Source organism: Elephas maximus, chromosome 8 (genome assembly GCF_024166365.1).
Source record: "Elephas maximus indicus isolate mEleMax1 chromosome 8, mEleMax1 primary haplotype, whole genome shotgun sequence".
NCBI classification, from domain to species: domain Eukaryota; kingdom Metazoa; phylum Chordata; class Mammalia; order Proboscidea; family Elephantidae; genus Elephas; species Elephas maximus.
Genome location: NC_064826.1, coordinates 68,438,548 through 68,455,984, shown reverse-complemented (window position 1 = coordinate 68,455,984; position 17,437 = coordinate 68,438,548). Strand labels below are relative to the sequence as shown.

The 17,437-nt window shown below is 38.9% G+C and overlaps 1 protein-coding gene and 1 pseudogene across 1 annotated transcript in view; one reads left to right on the top strand and one right to left on the bottom strand.

Moving 5' to 3' along the window:
* Positions 1-17,437, bottom strand: part of UMAD1 (UBAP1-MVB12-associated (UMA) domain containing 1) — a 217,141-nt gene that overhangs the window by 137,709 nt on the left and 61,995 nt on the right. The gene's annotated exons all lie outside the window — the stretch shown is intronic.
* Positions 5,550-6,740, top strand: LOC126082085 (5-azacytidine-induced protein 2-like; annotated as a pseudogene).

The following is a 17,437-nucleotide window of genomic DNA, read 5'->3' as shown; positions in this document are numbered from 1 at the left end:
AATATTTTAAGGAATAGGTAGAAAACTTGCCAATCTTACTATAAAAAGCAGTACAAAACTCAAAGTATGACAGCCTGAAGAAGAATCTGGATGATTTTTACAGATTTTTTTGGACTTAAAAAAGTAATCTGGTGATTTTTGGGAGGGGATAGAAAACAGCAAACTTTTTAAGGTATTACAAAGGATAGTAATAAATTCTCAGGAAGCATTCTTTGAGGTGGTTTAAAAACATAGGTTTGAACCTAACATGGGAAATATAGAGCTCACATTATAATCTGCTGAGAAAAAGGATTTTGGTTAGAAGAAGTAGAATAAAAAGAAAGAAAAGCAGCAGCTGCAGCAGCAGCAGAAGAGAGCCCGAGAGGCAGTCTACTTTTCAAATTAAAGTGAGTCTGCTGCTCAGAATTCAAACCGGCCTTGTGTCCTTAAAGTAGTAGCAATTTCCAAGTTTGGGGAGCTTTTAACAATTATGCTTCTGTTTGAGGGGGCACAGTAATTAGATACTTAAGAGTCTTGACTTATTTAACCTGCCTTTCTATTTTCCCCACTGCCACAGGTAGCTGTGAGGCTTACGCAGATTTCTCTTCATGCGTGTCCTGGTTAAGCTTTCTGTGCTCTCTTTTGTATAGACAAATAAGCAGAATCTGAACATCTTCACAACTTCTCTAAAGTGGCAAGCTGGGTAGTTTCTTCTACTCCTCACAAATTCATTTCATTCCAATGTGGAAGTTTAAAAATTCTTTATTTATATATATATTTAAAGAAATACTAAGTACCTTTGACCCTAACGAATACTCAGGTTTTCTAAGTGTCTCGAATAAAGTTATTGCTTGTTTGACTTGCTATGTCACAGGATTACCGATTAATTTTCCTGAGAAAGAGTAGATCATGAAGAATCTATTCTAAGGTTTGAAAATATTTCAGATCAGTTTTAGACAGCAAAGGTGCTGAGGTTAAATCAGACTGCACAAGAGTAAACAATTACTTCAAAGAGACATCGGTTGAGCTACTGATGCTACTTTTGCTGAACTCTACAGGAAAAGGGCAGGTGTTAAAAACAGGGAAGGGGGTCCCAAATCACACCTGAGGTTACAGGTTGCAGCGACTTACTGACAAAATTTTACAGGGACCTAGCCAGATAATGACAAAACCAAAACCAAACCCACTGCCCGTCGAGTCGATTCCAACTCATAGTGACCCTTGTAAGGACAGAGCAGAACTGCCCCATAGTGTTCCTAAGGCTGTAAATCTTTATTGAAGCAGATTGTCACATCTTTCTCCCCAAGAGTGGCTGCTGTGTTTGAACTGCTGACATTTTTGGTTAGTAGCTGAGCACTTTAACCACTGCACCATCAAGGCTCCCTAAGGTAATGACAGTGAGATATAAATTGACTGTATAATTAAAACGCAAATGCCTGCTGATGCCGCAGCTCACTACTGAACGTTGTTCTCATCTATGGACTGATAAATTAAAAAAATTTGATACTTTAACCAACTGTGCCAATTTCTTACTTTAAATATGTATTAAGGTATATTAATTAAGCTATTTAAGGTATACTTATATAACAGTTAAACAACGTCTGAAACATCTTTATTTTAAAGATGTTTATAACTTGTTAAAGTATTATGCCTGAATAATGCTGCTTAGAAGTAAAAATAATTTCTGCCTGTTCTTTCAGGGGTCCAAATGCAAATTCATTCCCTATACCTTGTCTCCTTGTTTTAGTTTCCTTTTCCCCATTCTCTGTCTCACTTGGGAACTTATAATGTCAATCTTTCAGCTAATGGTTCGACCTTCTCTAGTTAGCATCTGCACATGGCAGCTGCAGCAGAAACACTGACACTTTACTGATGACAGTAGGGGCAGTGCCATCTTTGCGCATTAGCACCATCCCAGAGAGGATGAGGGCTGGAGGTTCCAGCCTGCAGGAAACAGGAAAGCAGGAGAAACACACAATGACACACATTAATGTGATCAGGGGTGGATTAGCCAATAGGTAAGGTAAGCACAGTGCTTACCTTGCTTACTAGATGATCTATAGTGAAGAATTTTGTAATTTTTCACTATATCGAAGAGTCTGCTTTCTAGGTATGGCTGGCACCTGTCCCTCTCCCAACCCCACAGCACCTTCCTACAGAATCAAAAGCTCTTTCCAAAATTTACAACCCCTGACTGGTGGATGACCCAGCTAGCAAGGTAAGTATGGGCTTATTTGTGCTTACTTACTAATCTGCAGTGAACAATTTCACATGGGTTTCACCACATTAGACCTGGTAAGATGATCTGGTAAGTACCACCCTTAACTTGCCTATTGGATAAGCCACCCCTGCATGTAATGCTGCTAGGCAGGGATGGTTTATTCAATAAGCAAGGTAAGCACAGGCTTAGTTATAATCTACAGTGAATAATTTCACTACAGATAAGTAAGTAAGCCTGTGTTTACCTGTTTGCTGGGTCATCTGTCCCTCTCAGGGATTGTGATTTGAAAGGGGGTTCTGATTCTATAGGAAGGTGCTGTGGGGTTGGGAGACAGACAGATGGCAGCTATACATAGAAGCAGAATCTTTAATGTGGTGAAAAGCACAGTGATTACCTTGCTTATTGGATAATCCAACCCTGTCTAGGTAGCTACAGCCCTAAGAATAGGTCAGAAAAAGCAAATTACTAGTAAAGCTAAAGCAAGGAAATTTTCTTGATGCATTAGTTTTTATAGCATTTGGTTACAAAGACAAAGTTCATTTACGTTCATTGCTCAATGGCAATGTTTTTCTACATCCATATTATTTTTTGTAATACTTGAATATTGATGCAACAACCTAGTATCAACTGACCTTGAACAAGAGCCCATTAAAGATCACCAGGTCCTGCTTGAACCAGTAAAAAAAAAAAAAACACCAAACCATTTCCATCGAATCGATTCTGACCCATAGTGATCCTATGAGACAGAGTAGAATTGCCCCATAGAATTTCCAAGGAGCGCCTGGTGGATCTGAACTGTCAACCTTTTGGTTAGCAGCTGTAGCACTTAATCACTATGCCACCAGTGTTTCCAGTAAACCAAAAAACAAACTCGATGCTGTCGAGTAGATTCCAACTCATAGTGACCCAAAAGACGGAGTAGAACTGCCCCATACAGTTACCAAGGAGCACCTGGTGGATTCAAACTGCAAACCTTCTGGTTAGCAGCCATAGCTCTTACTCACTATGCAACCAGGGTTTCCAGGTTTCCAGTAGTCAGCGTCAAATATCACAGTGAGGTAATTCAACTCAAATAGAGATTATTTAAATGTTATGACTTGGTGAATTTACTTTTTGGCACTAATGGCACAGAGAGGACAAGCCTCCCTATTGTTTGTTCCGTTTCAGGTTCAGTGAGTCAGATCTAATACTGGAAAATTTCATAAAACACATTAAATTCTTCCATTATCTACACTAGTCCTCAGTCATACATTAACTACCTTTAAGAAACTGGATTAATTCTTTCAAAAACTAAGATATTACTGTTTAATAGTCTAAAGATCCTTTTATCAATTCAAAATAATTTTATCCCTATATGTATCAAAATAACATTTTTGTATTAGCTCAGTTTTAGAATCCATTTTCTCAAGTGATAACATGAAAAATTACGTTGTTGCTTTGTTGAAAGGCAAATACTAAAACAAAGTCTTATTAACATTGGATTTTCCCGTTATATAAAAACGGCTAACAAGTACTGAGGACTTAGTGTATGCAAATGCTGGAATAAAGCTTTGGCATGCATTATGTCCCTTAATCTTTACAACAATCTGAAATTAGGCGTTATTATTACCCCATTTTACCAAAGACTCACAGCTAATTACATCATTGGAACCATGTTTGAACTCAGGTTTAATGGGCTTCAGAGGTCAAACCACTGGCCACTTGGGTAAACTGCTTTCACTTCATTCTTCCACTGCAATTCAACGCAGATAACTTGCAGGAAATGATTTGGTCCAAATAGGCACAAGGATTACTCAGGCTAGCCCCCTTCCAAGCATGAAGTACGAATAGGTAAGGAACACTAGATTAAACTCCAAGATGTATTCCATAATCAAATGGCCAAGGGAACAGACTTCATTTCAAGAAAAACAAAATATTCAGGGTTAATTAACAAGCAAATGTACCAACATTATATTGAGGTATGTCTAGATTTTATTTTAAAATTTGTTGTTGTGTGCCTCCACCTTGACTCTGCCCTGTAGGGTTTCCTAGGCTGAAATGGGAGCAGATTGCCAGGTCTTTTCTCCCACGGAGTGGCTGGTGGGTTTGAACTGCCGACCTCTCACTTAGCAGTCGAGCACTTATTATGCCACCTTGCCTACATTCCAGTCTTTAAGTTATAAAAAGAATACCGAGCTTCCGAAGAGACAAATTTAGCAAAAACTTATTGGTAAATAAAGGAAAAAACAATCATTTTCTGATAGATGAAAATATAAGGGTAATTAAAACTTTATAAATCTCAGTGTACACAGTAAAATAATAGCACAGCCATTGTTGTGTCACAAAAATAAACAAAACTGTCATAGGTGGAATGAATCAAATAATATTGAGTTTTTCCTACCAATTTGTTCTTCAACCACACTGTTGTGGTTGTTTGGCTTCTCCAGGCTTTTGATCCAACAACATGACTAAACAGTATTTACTTCATAGGTTAAATAACACACAAAACAAAATCCAAAATTTAAGAATTGGTGATGGGTTTGTTCAGAAACCTCAGCTTCCTGCCCAAGAGGAGAAACTGTTGTTGACTGCTGTTGCTATTAGGTGCCATCGAGTCAATCTCCACTCATAGTGACCTCACGTGACAGAAGAGAACTGCCCAGTAGGGCTTCTTAGGCTATAGTCTTTACTGGAGCAGACAGTCAGGTCTTTCTCCCAAGAAGCCACTGGGTGGGTTCAAACCATTAGCCTTTAGGTTATCAATAAAGCACTTAACCGCAGTTGCACCTGAGCACCTATTATACGCCCAGCGCTGAGCTGGGTATTTTGCATACATTATTGGATCTAAACTTCATACCAGCCCTATCTTAGACAATGTCATCACCTTCCTTCCGTAGCTGAGGAAACTGAAGCCCAGGGAGGTTAATTAACTCACTTAAGTAAGGAGCAGAGCTAAGACCCATCCAGATTTGTCTGACTTCCTAGGCATCATGTTTTCCCCTAAATTAATGTATGAAATTACACAATTTTTTAAGCTTAACTCCTTTCTCTTCAAAAGACCACAGGAAAGGTAAAGGTTGCATATGATGAACATAACCACAGTCACTGAATTATAACACAAAAATTGTTGAATTGGCAAAAGTTTTGTTATACATGTATTTTACCACAATTTAAAAAAAGAGACCACAGGAAATTTAGCTTTAGAGAACTTTCTAGGCAGGGGCACAGCCCAGGCCAAGAAAGGGAAACCCCTCACAGAGCCAGGCAGCTACTGTAACTGGGGAGGCAGTAGGGCCTGTGGGGGACACCAGAGGCCTGGGTGACCTCTGGCGACCTGGGTTGTTTCTCATTTGTTTGCTACCACTGGGGAATGGGAACTTGTAGCCAGGCTCTGACCATCACGGATGCACAGGCAGAGGATGACATCTGGCTTCTGTATCATGAAAAAGGCTCAGAGGCAATATGGTGACTCTCATCTAAACACACTGAGGAGACTTGTCAGTTTATAGTTTGCTCTAGTCACTGTTCACGAACACAACAAGAAACAACTGTAGGATTCAGAGAGAGAACACTTTCTTACAGAAAAGAAAAAGATGTTTTGAAGAAATGTTTATGGGATTTCAATTAGATGGAGAAACAAGTTCTGTGAAATGAAAACAAATCAACAAAAGCTATCACACACATCAGGAGGTCTACATTGATAGAGATCATCTGAAAAGCATATTGGAATACGATGAATAAAGACAACTCTGAATCTTTGAAAGTATGGAGTGAACAGCTGCAATCTAAATAAGCAGAGCTCCATTTAAGGACAAAGGTGGAAATTCAGCAGGTGAAGAGGAATTTAAATCCAGCTTCATCAAACTGGGAGGTGGGAAAGTCGCGCTGTGATCTGAAGATACGTGGTTTGGAACAAGAGCTGGAACTTAGGAGGAAGCAATGAAGCAATCTCAAAATACAGCTACAAAAATCCAAACAAAGGCATCAGTCTCAGGAAGAGGATCTGAACGGCAGATATCTCCAAAGATCAAGTTTTTCAAGTGATAATATGCAACATTCATACAGGAAACTGAAGAGAGAAATGACTAATTTACATATGTAACTTTAGTGCAGGCTGAACTATGAGAACACTAATAACCCCAACTGCAATCAAAAAAGCCTCTGCCCCAACAGAATGCGTTGAAGACCTGGGGAAGGACAGTACAAAACGGCACGTGATGCATTTTACTGCGTGCAATATTCAAGACATTCCTCCTCTCTCACCAAATACAAACCTGTTTGTAATAAATACCACAGCTTCCCCTCTACCAGGAAATATAAACACTTTATGATAGAAAGCAATTCTGCAATCATGGACAAATGAGAGGTCCATTCCTAAAGATGGCACACACTTTCAGGAACACAACTTCTATGGCAAAAATTCTATGGAAGACAATCTGTGAATGTTCCCAAGTCCTCCTAACCAAGTGAGGTAGCCTGGGGGGAAACTAGGAGTAAAACTTTGCTTTTGTCTCTGCGTTATTTGGATCAGCATAATCAAAACTGCCTTTATAGGAATTAATTTGGAAAAGATTCATATCTGCAGATAAGGACATGGGACTCCCCCAGTGGTTCCCCAAGAAATGTGTGTAACAAACTAAAAGTGGAGTTAGATTAAAAGTTTGTAGAGTTCTTTACTGTGTGTGTAAAAAAAAGCATATACTATACCTTAAAAATTACCTTTAAATTATACTGTATTTCCTTCATCTCTGGTATCTGTGTTCTCAAGAGTGGTGGGCTGTCAATCACCCAATGTCAACTTATCTCTTTGACCTCAAAACAATTATTTAAGGCATAACCACTCTTCACAGACAAATCATCATCTATTAACAGTAATTTACTAGATGGGTTCCTGGGAAGTTTTTTTCACATCATTGTTTTGTTAAACCCAGTGTTCCATGATAGAAACCATTAAAACAACACCTTATCACCTGTGTCCTTAAGCATGCTTTCAGAGTATAATGACATATAATTTTGCTTTAAAGACCAAAAGATATACAATAAGGTAACATGCAAATTAATGGAAATGATAGGTAACTATATTTTAAGGGGGAGAATGAAAAGCAAGAGGCTAGGCATTTGGTTTCAGCAATCCATGGGGAAGGGCTTCATTTTAACCATATCCCTCATGATCTTGAGTATTTATGATGAAACTTCAAATGTCTAATAGTGTTAATACATTCTCCCATATAATGAAGTATAACATATCCTTCAAATACGGGTGAAAGCTGATTAAGGAGAGATATTTAACCTTGAAAAGTAAAAGCACCAAAATATAGCTTAAATTGAATAGAGAAAATAATTTCAAAAGCATAAGCTTCATGTGTTCATGAATTTAAGGGCTCAAATAAATAGGCCCTAATTTTTTTAAATCTTAATAATAAATAAAGGTTAGCTACAACCTCCAGGAGTCCCTGGGTAATGAAAATGGTTAAGCATGCGACTACTGGCCGAAAGGTTGGCAGTTCTAACCCATCCAGAGGTACCTCAGAAGACAGGCCTGGAGATCTCCTTCCAAAAGGTTATAGCCATGAAAAACCCTATGGAGCAGCTCCACTCTGCACACATGGGGTCACCATGAGTCAGAAGAGACTTGATGGTAACTAACAACAACAACAAGCTATGACCTCAAGGTACAGGAGCCAGAGAATTTCTAGGAACTAAGAGAAAAGTCACATCCACACTAAGACAAATCCAAAGATTTAATTTGATCTCACACTCCCCAAATCACATTATAGTGGACTCAACGCTCTGAGACTCCATGAGCTAATACAGTCTTCTCAGAACTACAGAACAAGCAACTAGGCCTCAAAAGCAACGCTCTAAACTGTAGACCCTATATTAACGTTAGAATAATAACTTTGATCAAAGTTATCAAAAGTTTTTAAAAATGGGGGTGGATAACCCCATGCCTTGAAATTAAAGCATACAGTGGTAATTCTTAACTATTTAAATTTAAATAAATAAATAAGAAAAGAAAAAAGAAACTACATTTCATTGAAAATCCAAGGAAATTAAAACTTCAGAATTATCTAAAAGAACCAAAAATTATACTTATATTTTCTTCTCTAAAGTAAGATAGTCTTGTATGATACAAATCTATTAAAAAAAAATTTTATCAATAAGTAGGAAATCCATCTTGGCATATGGTATCTAGATTCAAGATAGTTCCAAACTACTAATATAAATGGAGTATGTTAGACATATAAAACATATAATTACAAACAACTCATATATTATTATAAACAGTTAAAGAAAGTTTCAGTGACAGTTCAAAATTCATATGGTATTTTAGCAGAATATCTAACTATCCTGCTAGTATTAAAAACTGTCCTGGGATTAATTCTGCACAATGCCTGGTGATAAATCAGTCTGTGTAGACATATTTACCACATCCCACTAACGTTTTCTGTGTATCATCCATTTCATCTGATCCTATTAATTTCAAAGCGTGTGCAATATCTATTCTAACAAGGGAGCCACAATCCTAATTTAGAAATGTGAAGCTCATATTGGTTTGCTTTGTTTCTTAGGATAGCAATTGCCATGGCTGGATGAAAGATATTCCCACTAAACTAATAAATAAAATCAGTGAAGGAAATGTACCATTAAAGTATCCAAAATACAGGCCTTCAGTGCATACCCCATAGCTAGTAGTACCTTCTGAACTATACATCAAGGCCCTTGATGTCTTTCTGAGGTTTAACTTGGCATTCAGCTGACTACCCAGAGATTCTGCAGTTTCCTGCCAAATAAAGGACAAACAACCCAACTGGGTATGGGGTGCTACTTGCTGCTGTTTTTGTGGCAGATTGCAACATTCTTTGTTCACAAAAGAAAGTGCCTGACATTTCTGGCTTAAGACCTTTTGAGCCTAATAAATAACTCCATTTCTTATGACAGAGGTTTCTTTCACTGATGGATTTATTAAATAAATAAGTAGTTCATCAGTTTACAGAATGTGTTATTTCACACAATTTAATATGAAAGAACTAGCAGGTGGTACTATTGAGAACCATCAGTAGTAGGAATTGTTTCATAGATGACCAACTTAATCTACCTTTGGAACGTTGCCATCTTTTATAAGGTTTTTCCACATAACACATTCAAAGTTTTAGTGCCCATCTACTCAGGGTGTTTATGAAATCCTTGTGCAACTTTAAACTTGACCTATCCCACTGAACTATATTTTATAGGACTGTGTTAAAACTGCTGTGTATTCATCCAGACCACATTCTTTAAAGGAACTTCGAGCCAGGATCATGAATGCAATTTATGAAATCACTCGGCAGCAGCTGGAGAATGTTTTCAATGAGGTGGAAAATCAGACTGAATGTTGAATCACCAGAAAATGGTGGTTATGTTGAAGTCTATAAATTTAAACCGCAATGTTAAAGTCTTATGCACACTGATTTAAGTCATTTTTTTTTTTCTGTCACAAGTACAACAAAGATTAAGGTTTAAAGTTAACATGGAAACTTTTAAAAACACCCAGAATGGCTATAATGTTATATATTTCTATTAGAAACTTTACTATTTTTCTCTTGTTAAAAGGCTAATAGCAACTCCTAAGAAAAATGTTTTATAGCATCCTAAAAAGGCTAAAATACATTTTAGAGATACTGGCTCCCCAATTGACTTGGATCATTTTTTTTTTTTAATTTCACTATTTATAAAGACACATATTTGAAAGCAAATGATTTCCCAATTGGTTGTGAAAGAAGGAGAGAAATTACCAGTATGAGAAAGAAGAGATTGGTTTACATGTTAAAATAGAACATGGCTAGATACAATGCTGGATCCTGGGACAGAAAAGGGACATTGGTGGAAAAACTGGTGAAACCCAAATAAAGTTTGTGGTTTAGTTAATAGTATTGTACCAATGTTAATTTCTAAATTCTGATAAATCTACAATGGCTACAGCTGTTAATGTTAGAGGAAGTTGGCTGAAGGGTATAAAGAAAGTTTTGTAGTATCTTTGAAACTTCACAAATCAAATTCCAAAATAAAAAAGCTTACAAAATTTTTTTAATGGGATGAGAATATTGGTAGCTTCTCTAATCATTTTCTTCTCTACCTTTCCTATACTCACTGATTGTGACAGATTGTAGTTTCCAAAGTTGGCCACAACATCTCCCATCCCACATATTCTTTACCAATACTTCCTCCATTGCTGTTGCTGCTGTTAGCTGTCGTCGAGTTGATTCTGACTCACGGTGACCCCACATGTGCAGAGTAGAACTGTTCCATGGGGTTTGCAAGGCTGTTTTCTGAGGTATCTCTGGGTGGGTTTGAACCACTGACTTTTTGTCTATTACTTGAGCAGTTAACCGTTTGCGCCACCCAGGGACTCTCACTTTCTCCATTAAAAGCTGGTATTTATTTCTCCACACCTTTGAATCTGGGCACACCCTGTGACAACTCTGATCAACAGAGTATAGTGGAAGTGATGCTATGCCAGTTCTGAATATAGGTCTTAAATGACCTGGCAGCTTCTACTTCCTGCCTCTATAAATGTTCATTCCTGACACGCTCCCTCTTGGAATGCAACCGCCATTTTATGAGAAACTCAAGCGGTATGAAGAGCCTATGTCTTACGTATACATATGCTTACTGACAGCCTTAGTTTGGGCTTCCAGCCAACAGCCAGCATCACCTGCCAGTCATGTGAGTTTTCTGATAACTTTACCCCAGGCAACACCTGACTGCAACCACATGAAAGAGCTTAAGCAAGAAATGCCCAGCTAAGCTCGTTACAGAACCATGAGAGAAAATAAAAAAAAAAATACTGTTTTATGCCACTAAGTTTGGAACAAAAGATAACTGGAACATTGGAAATCAATAAAAAGCTACTGACTAGATGTATTCATAGAAGATATAGAAATAGGAGGTCTAGAAAATAGATCTGGAAAAAAATAACATTCATGTTCTACCTATTTATTTCTCATCACAAAATTTATTAACTGTAGCAGTTGGAGACAATGAGTAAATTTCAGGACTTAAGTCGAACTTCATAGGAGGGTTAACTTTTTTAGGTTTATCAAGAATGAAACACACCAGTTCACTAATGCTCAGGCCGGAGTTCTGGTGGCGTAGTGGTTAAGAGCTCAGCTGCTAACCAAAAGGCTGGCAGTTCAAATCCACCAGCCCCTCCCTGGAAACTCTATGGGGCAGCTCTACTCTTCCTATAGGGTTGCTGTGAGTCAGAACCAACTCCACAGCACCTAAAAACAATGCTCAGGCAATAAATATTTTCTTAAAGGGGACATGAATTACTTATTGCATTTGCTTTCCCAAAATAACAAGAACACTTTAGTGACTCACAATGGCTAGAGAAATTAACCCAAGAAGAAGCTCTAAGAATATTATCTAAAATTGACTGTATAATACAAAATAATAATAGCTGGTATTTGCCTCAGATAATCCTCACAGTCCTATCACTAGGTGTCACTAAGTACAATAACTCATCGTGTCACCGCCCCCACCATGTTCATTACCACAATATTGTAGCTAAAAGATCAGAAAATCTGACACAATCAGCAACTATAAAACCCCCCGGCAGCAACAAAAACAACAGCCCGTGCTTGTAGCACCTGCAAATGAATAGAAGTGATTCAAAGCGTCATTGTAATTGGGTAGTAATAACTCTGACCAGAGTGCATTAGAAGATTCAAAAAGTAAATTAACATAGAGTTTTGGCCTTGTAAGTACACTGACACATGTAAGTTGGGCTTATGAATTACGAATTTTTTTGTTGTTATTGTTACAACTAACTACAGGCAGTCCCCAGGTTATGAACACCCACCTTACAGAAAACTCTTACCCTTTAAAAAAAAAAAATGTTAGGTAAATCTGCCCTCGCTTTAAAATGACTGAACCAACCCCTACTCAACAAATTCTTCATCAAAATCACCTCCACTTGCTGCAGGTGCAGCTTTTAAATCATTGAAAAGACTTCCACGCTTTTCTTGCACTAATGTAAGGCTAAATAAGAACCATATGCACCTATTCAACTTACCTACAAATTCAACTTAAAGACAGGAACAGATCTCACTTGTAACCAGGGAACGCCTGTACAGGGATATTTTTATCAAAAATAATAAATCTATACTGAAGCAGTTCACAAAAATTTTATACAGTTATTTCAGTGTCACCCCCTCTGACAGTGTCAACTGGTGCAGTCCGCACCCCCCACAGCACCCTAATGATGTCACTGAGTCCTATGAGAGAGGTCCACATACTATCGCTATTTTACACATAAGGAAAATGAGGCTTAGTAACCTTAAACAACTATCCAAGGTCGCCAGGTTAGTTGAGAGACAGGGCTTTGAACCAGCTCATTCCAGTTCAACCCCAGCTGAAAATCTGCCTTTCTACTTGAGATACACTGCAACACAATCTACATATTATCATGATTCTTATGTATAATAACAAGATCCCCAGGTGATTCTTATGTATAACAAGCTCCCCCAGTGATTCTTATGTACAATTTATCTTATGTGTATATATAATTTTTTTACGTATACTTTATACTTAAGGCTTCTTATACATTTTAACAGGCCATTTGAATCATTAATCAAATAGTCTATTTCAAACTCAGTTCTAACATTACACTCTGAGGAAGAGATTTATATTCTTTAAAAAAAGTTTCTGAAAAGTCTTATTGGGCCAGCTTATAAATAAACCAGCAATTTAGTAAAGAGTCTGCTGGTTTGACTGTGAACAAATTAAACATATATGCCTTTTATATAATTCTCCAGAATGCAAATGATTCAAACCTCTTGATTCTACCTAACAGTATCTCTAAAAGCTGTTTTCCCCTTTTACTCCCCATTGCCACTCACTACTCCAGAACTTCACCATTTCTTGCCTCTACCCTTGCAAATATCCTTCCTATCTCTATTTCCTCTACAGACAGGACCCACACTGCTACCATAGTTCTGTTCCTTAAAACACGTTTGATCTTTTTTTTTCTTTTTTTTTTTTTTACCTCTACCTGGAAGGAAAAAACTTTTAAGTACTTAAAAATTAAAGTCCAAATGAGATACAGACCCCAAATTCTCATGAAAAGACCATACCTAATGGTATGATTGCGACTAGAGGAATTCCAGAGACAATGCTCCCCAGAACTTCTGATGGCACAGGACAGGAACCATCCCCGAAGACAAATCATCAGGCATGGAAAGGACTGGTCAGTGGGGGGGAGAGAGATGCTGATGAAGAGTGAGCTAATTAAATCAGGTGGACACTGGAGAGTGTGTTGGCAACTCTTGACTGGAGGGGGGATAGGAAGATAGAGAGAGAGGGAAGATGGCAAAATTGGCACGAAACGAGAGACTGTAAGGGCTGACTCAATAGGGGGAAAGCAAGTGGGAGAAGGGAGTAAGATGTATGTAAACCTACATGTGACAGACTGATTGGAATTGTAAATGTTCACTTGAAGCTTAATAAAAATTAATTATAAAAAAAAAAAAATTAAAGTCCAAGGGCCTTAGGGATAGTATGAGAAGCCCCCACTACCACCACTACCAGTGATACCTCTATCCAATCCAACCATCTTTTGGATATTACCTCTCACTATATTTCATAAAATATTATTTGCTTTAACATTATCATCTTTCAATATTCTGCTTAATACTACTTATGTAGGCAATTTTATTCTCGAAAAAAGGAATGAACAAGGCAAGTATAGTGGTGTAGTGGTTAAGAGCTACGGCTGCTAACCAAAAGGTCAGCAGTTTGAATCCACCAGGCACTCCTTGGAAACTTCTGTGACGTAGTTCTTCTACTCTGTCCTATGGGGTCACTAGGAGTCGGAATTGACTCTCCGATGGCAAAGGGTTGGGCAAGTATGAATGCAATTAAAGTTAATTATAAAGGTAAAAGGAAAAGAGAATTGGATGAGCTAAGATCATCTACTTACAATGACAGCTATCAGAAAGCTTGAGTAGAAAGGACCGGATCAGTCAGCCCTGAGGGCACATTATCACAGTGGTTCTCAACCTTAGCAATACATTAGAATCACCTGGGGAGCTTCTGAAAGTCCCTGGCAGGCTGTACTCCAGGCCAATTACCTCAGAATCTCCAGGGGTGGAATCCAGGCATTGGTATTTTTCAGAGCTCCCCCCAGGTGATTCCAACGTGAGAACCACCCTGGTAAGACAAGGCTGAAGAAAAGGGACCACAGAGGAGTGTTGAAAACCCAGATAACTGGAAAGCAACAGTTCTGTACAGTGCCCATAAGCACAGTTAGGATTTTCTTCAAGAATGTTTAGTAGCTTAGGAGCAGAGGCAGATAAAGGGAAAGTTAGGGTTTATCCAGAGTTGTAAACTGGTACAGATCAAAATAACTGACAGACCTGATTCTCACTGCACTGCAATGATTGATCACAGGCTCCAGGATGAATGAGAAATCAGAAAGTGGTATATTGTTGTTGTTAGGTGCTGTTGAGTCAGTTCCGACTCATAGCGACCCTATGCACAACAGAACGAAACACTGCCTGAGCCTGTGCCATCCTCACAATTGTTGCCATGGTTGCAGCCACTGTGTCAATCTATCTCGTTGAGGGTCTTCCTCTTTTTCGTTGACCCTCTACTTTACCAAGTGTGATGTCCTTCTCCAGGGACTGATCCCTGCAAGTGGTATAAGACTGGGCAAACAGGGACTAGAGTATCAGGGGCCTATCCATGGAAAATGATGCCTATGGCAATTAGTTTTAAATTGCTGAACCATCTCTCTCACAGCTGGTGATGGAAACTGTGATGGCCAATAGAAACTGCTCGTTAGCACCCTCCTCAAGGGGCAGCCAGGGCACACACCCTACCTGCCATACCTTAGTTATTCCTCTGCTAGAGTTGTCACTGAGTTGGGTAAACAAGTAGGGTGAAACAGTGACAACTTAGCATCAGAGAGTAGGGTTTCTGAATGTATGATGTCAGAGGTGGCCCCATTCTGAACGATTATATAATCTAGAGCAAGGCGACAGAAAAGAATTGCTAGAGTAAAAAGGCAAAAGTCACTGACACAGAAAGTCTTCAGAAAACAATGAATTGAAGTTAGGATGTTAGCTGGGACATCGCCATGGATGTTAGGGTCGCTCAGGCTGATCATAAGAGGTAGAAGGGGAGGAAGCCTGAGCCAAGGGGCCCTGTGAAATCCGGGGCACAATGTGGAGAAAGCAGAGGACAGCAGTGGACGAAGTCAGGCGTATGAAGCTCAAAAGATGGAGGCCTTATGAACGAGGTGAAAGAGCAAAGGACTGAACTGGCAGACTGACAAGCCTCACCACAAACGCCAAGTCCCAAACATGGAAGAGAATGAGCAGCATCTGTCTGAAAAAGCTGAGTCCTCCAAATTAAAGGGAGAAAATGGAGCGTCTTTACAAACCCATATTTGTTCAGGTCACCTCTACCCCCAGCTTAATGTTCATCAGTGGCTTCCACTGCTCTTAAGTTATAGACGTTACCACGGCCCACAAAATCTAGCATGATCTGGGTCTGCCTAATTCCCAGCCTGATCATGTAACAGCCTTGCTAGCTGCATACCAGCCTACTCACCTATTTCCAAGTCACCAAAAGTTGCCTTCCACCAGAGGGCTATTACACATTGTTGTTGCTCAGTCTGGAACAGTCTCCCCTCCCTCCTCTCTTCATCCAGTTAACTCTTAAGGTTTCAGCTCTTCCATACTTGGGAATGTCCTCTTATCCAAAAATGTAATAGCACGTATTAATGTTGTAGTTTTAAACTTATTTGGATGATCACATAATTAATGTCCATCTCTCAAACTGGACTGCAGTTCCATGAAGGCACAGACTGTATTGTGTTTACCTCTTATTCCCAGTGCCTAGCAAAGTGACTGGCATATGGTTAGGCCCACCATAAATGCTGCTGAATGAATGAATGCAAGAACAGATGAGAAAAAGCAAAGTGAAAGGCTGAGGAAGCCTTAGATTTTCTCATAGCACCCATAGATATCATTTCTTAAGAGCTTCTTATGTGCCATACATGGCTATCTCATTTAATTCATAAATCAACCTCTGAGACAGGTTTTATCCCAATTTTATAAATAAGGAAACTGACCCTCAAAAAAGCTAAATGCCTATTGTGCCCCACCTGAGAAGTGCTGAAGCCAGGATTTGCCCAGGTAGAGATTACCCTACTCTATGTAAAGCTGGCCACAGGGGATACCTACAGTTAGAGCCAAATTTTTTCCTCAAAAAGTAACTCCAGAGAAGCATACATATCTGAACATGTAGCATTTTGACTGGCTTCAAACTGATGCTTTTCACTAAAACATTTTACAACCGAATGGAGAACCCAAGGGGGAGTGGGCCCCATTAATAGCCATTTGAGTCAGTGGAGAGGAACAGGTTTGGATGGGGAGCTCAATAAAATCAAAGGAAAAAGACGTGGCCAAAATCCTCATGGGCAGTCACAAAAGATCTGGAAGGATGAGAAGGTGGTACAAAAGGTCAATTCACTGACTCTGTAGTGATCTTTCCTGAGGTGGAAGAAAGATCCACTTGTTCCATGGGGGAGATCATGGGAAGTGACCAGTTCTTGCTGCTGGTAAAAGTCTCTCCCACATTCTATGAGGCAAAACTCTGACATCACCATTTAGTACCTGTGGACATATAAGAGCTTCTGTTTCAGGAAAAGCTGGGTCCTAATGGCAGGAAAGCTATGATTCACCATCATGAAGAGGCTCCTTGACATTCGAAACAATTCAAACCTGCCCACAATGACAGGCCCAAAGCACATGGACCTCTATGTGCTACAGAGTACGTGAGAAAAGAAGAAACTTTTATATTTTATTTTCTATCTAGTTTTGATCAAAAATCCAAATGAGAGAAGAGACATTCACATGCTAACCATTCATTTGTTTTGTATTGTAAATGCTACTTTTCTATAAATTCAGATTACCCGAAAGCAGTACCTAAAACCGAAAACCAAACCTGTTGCCGTCCAGTTGATTCTAACTCATATCGACCCTATAAGACACAGCAGAACTGCCCCATAGGATTTCTGAGGAGCAGCTAGTGGATTCAAACTGCCAGCCTTTTGGTTAGCAGCCAAGCTCTTAACCACTGCCCTACCACGGCTCCGAAGGCAGTATACCTGCACTCAATTCACTTAGGCCTCACTGAAGGCTTTTAGTTCTTAAGTAAAATGCCCTTTATTTTTATTTAAGGCTTAAATAAAAATAAATGAAAACATCA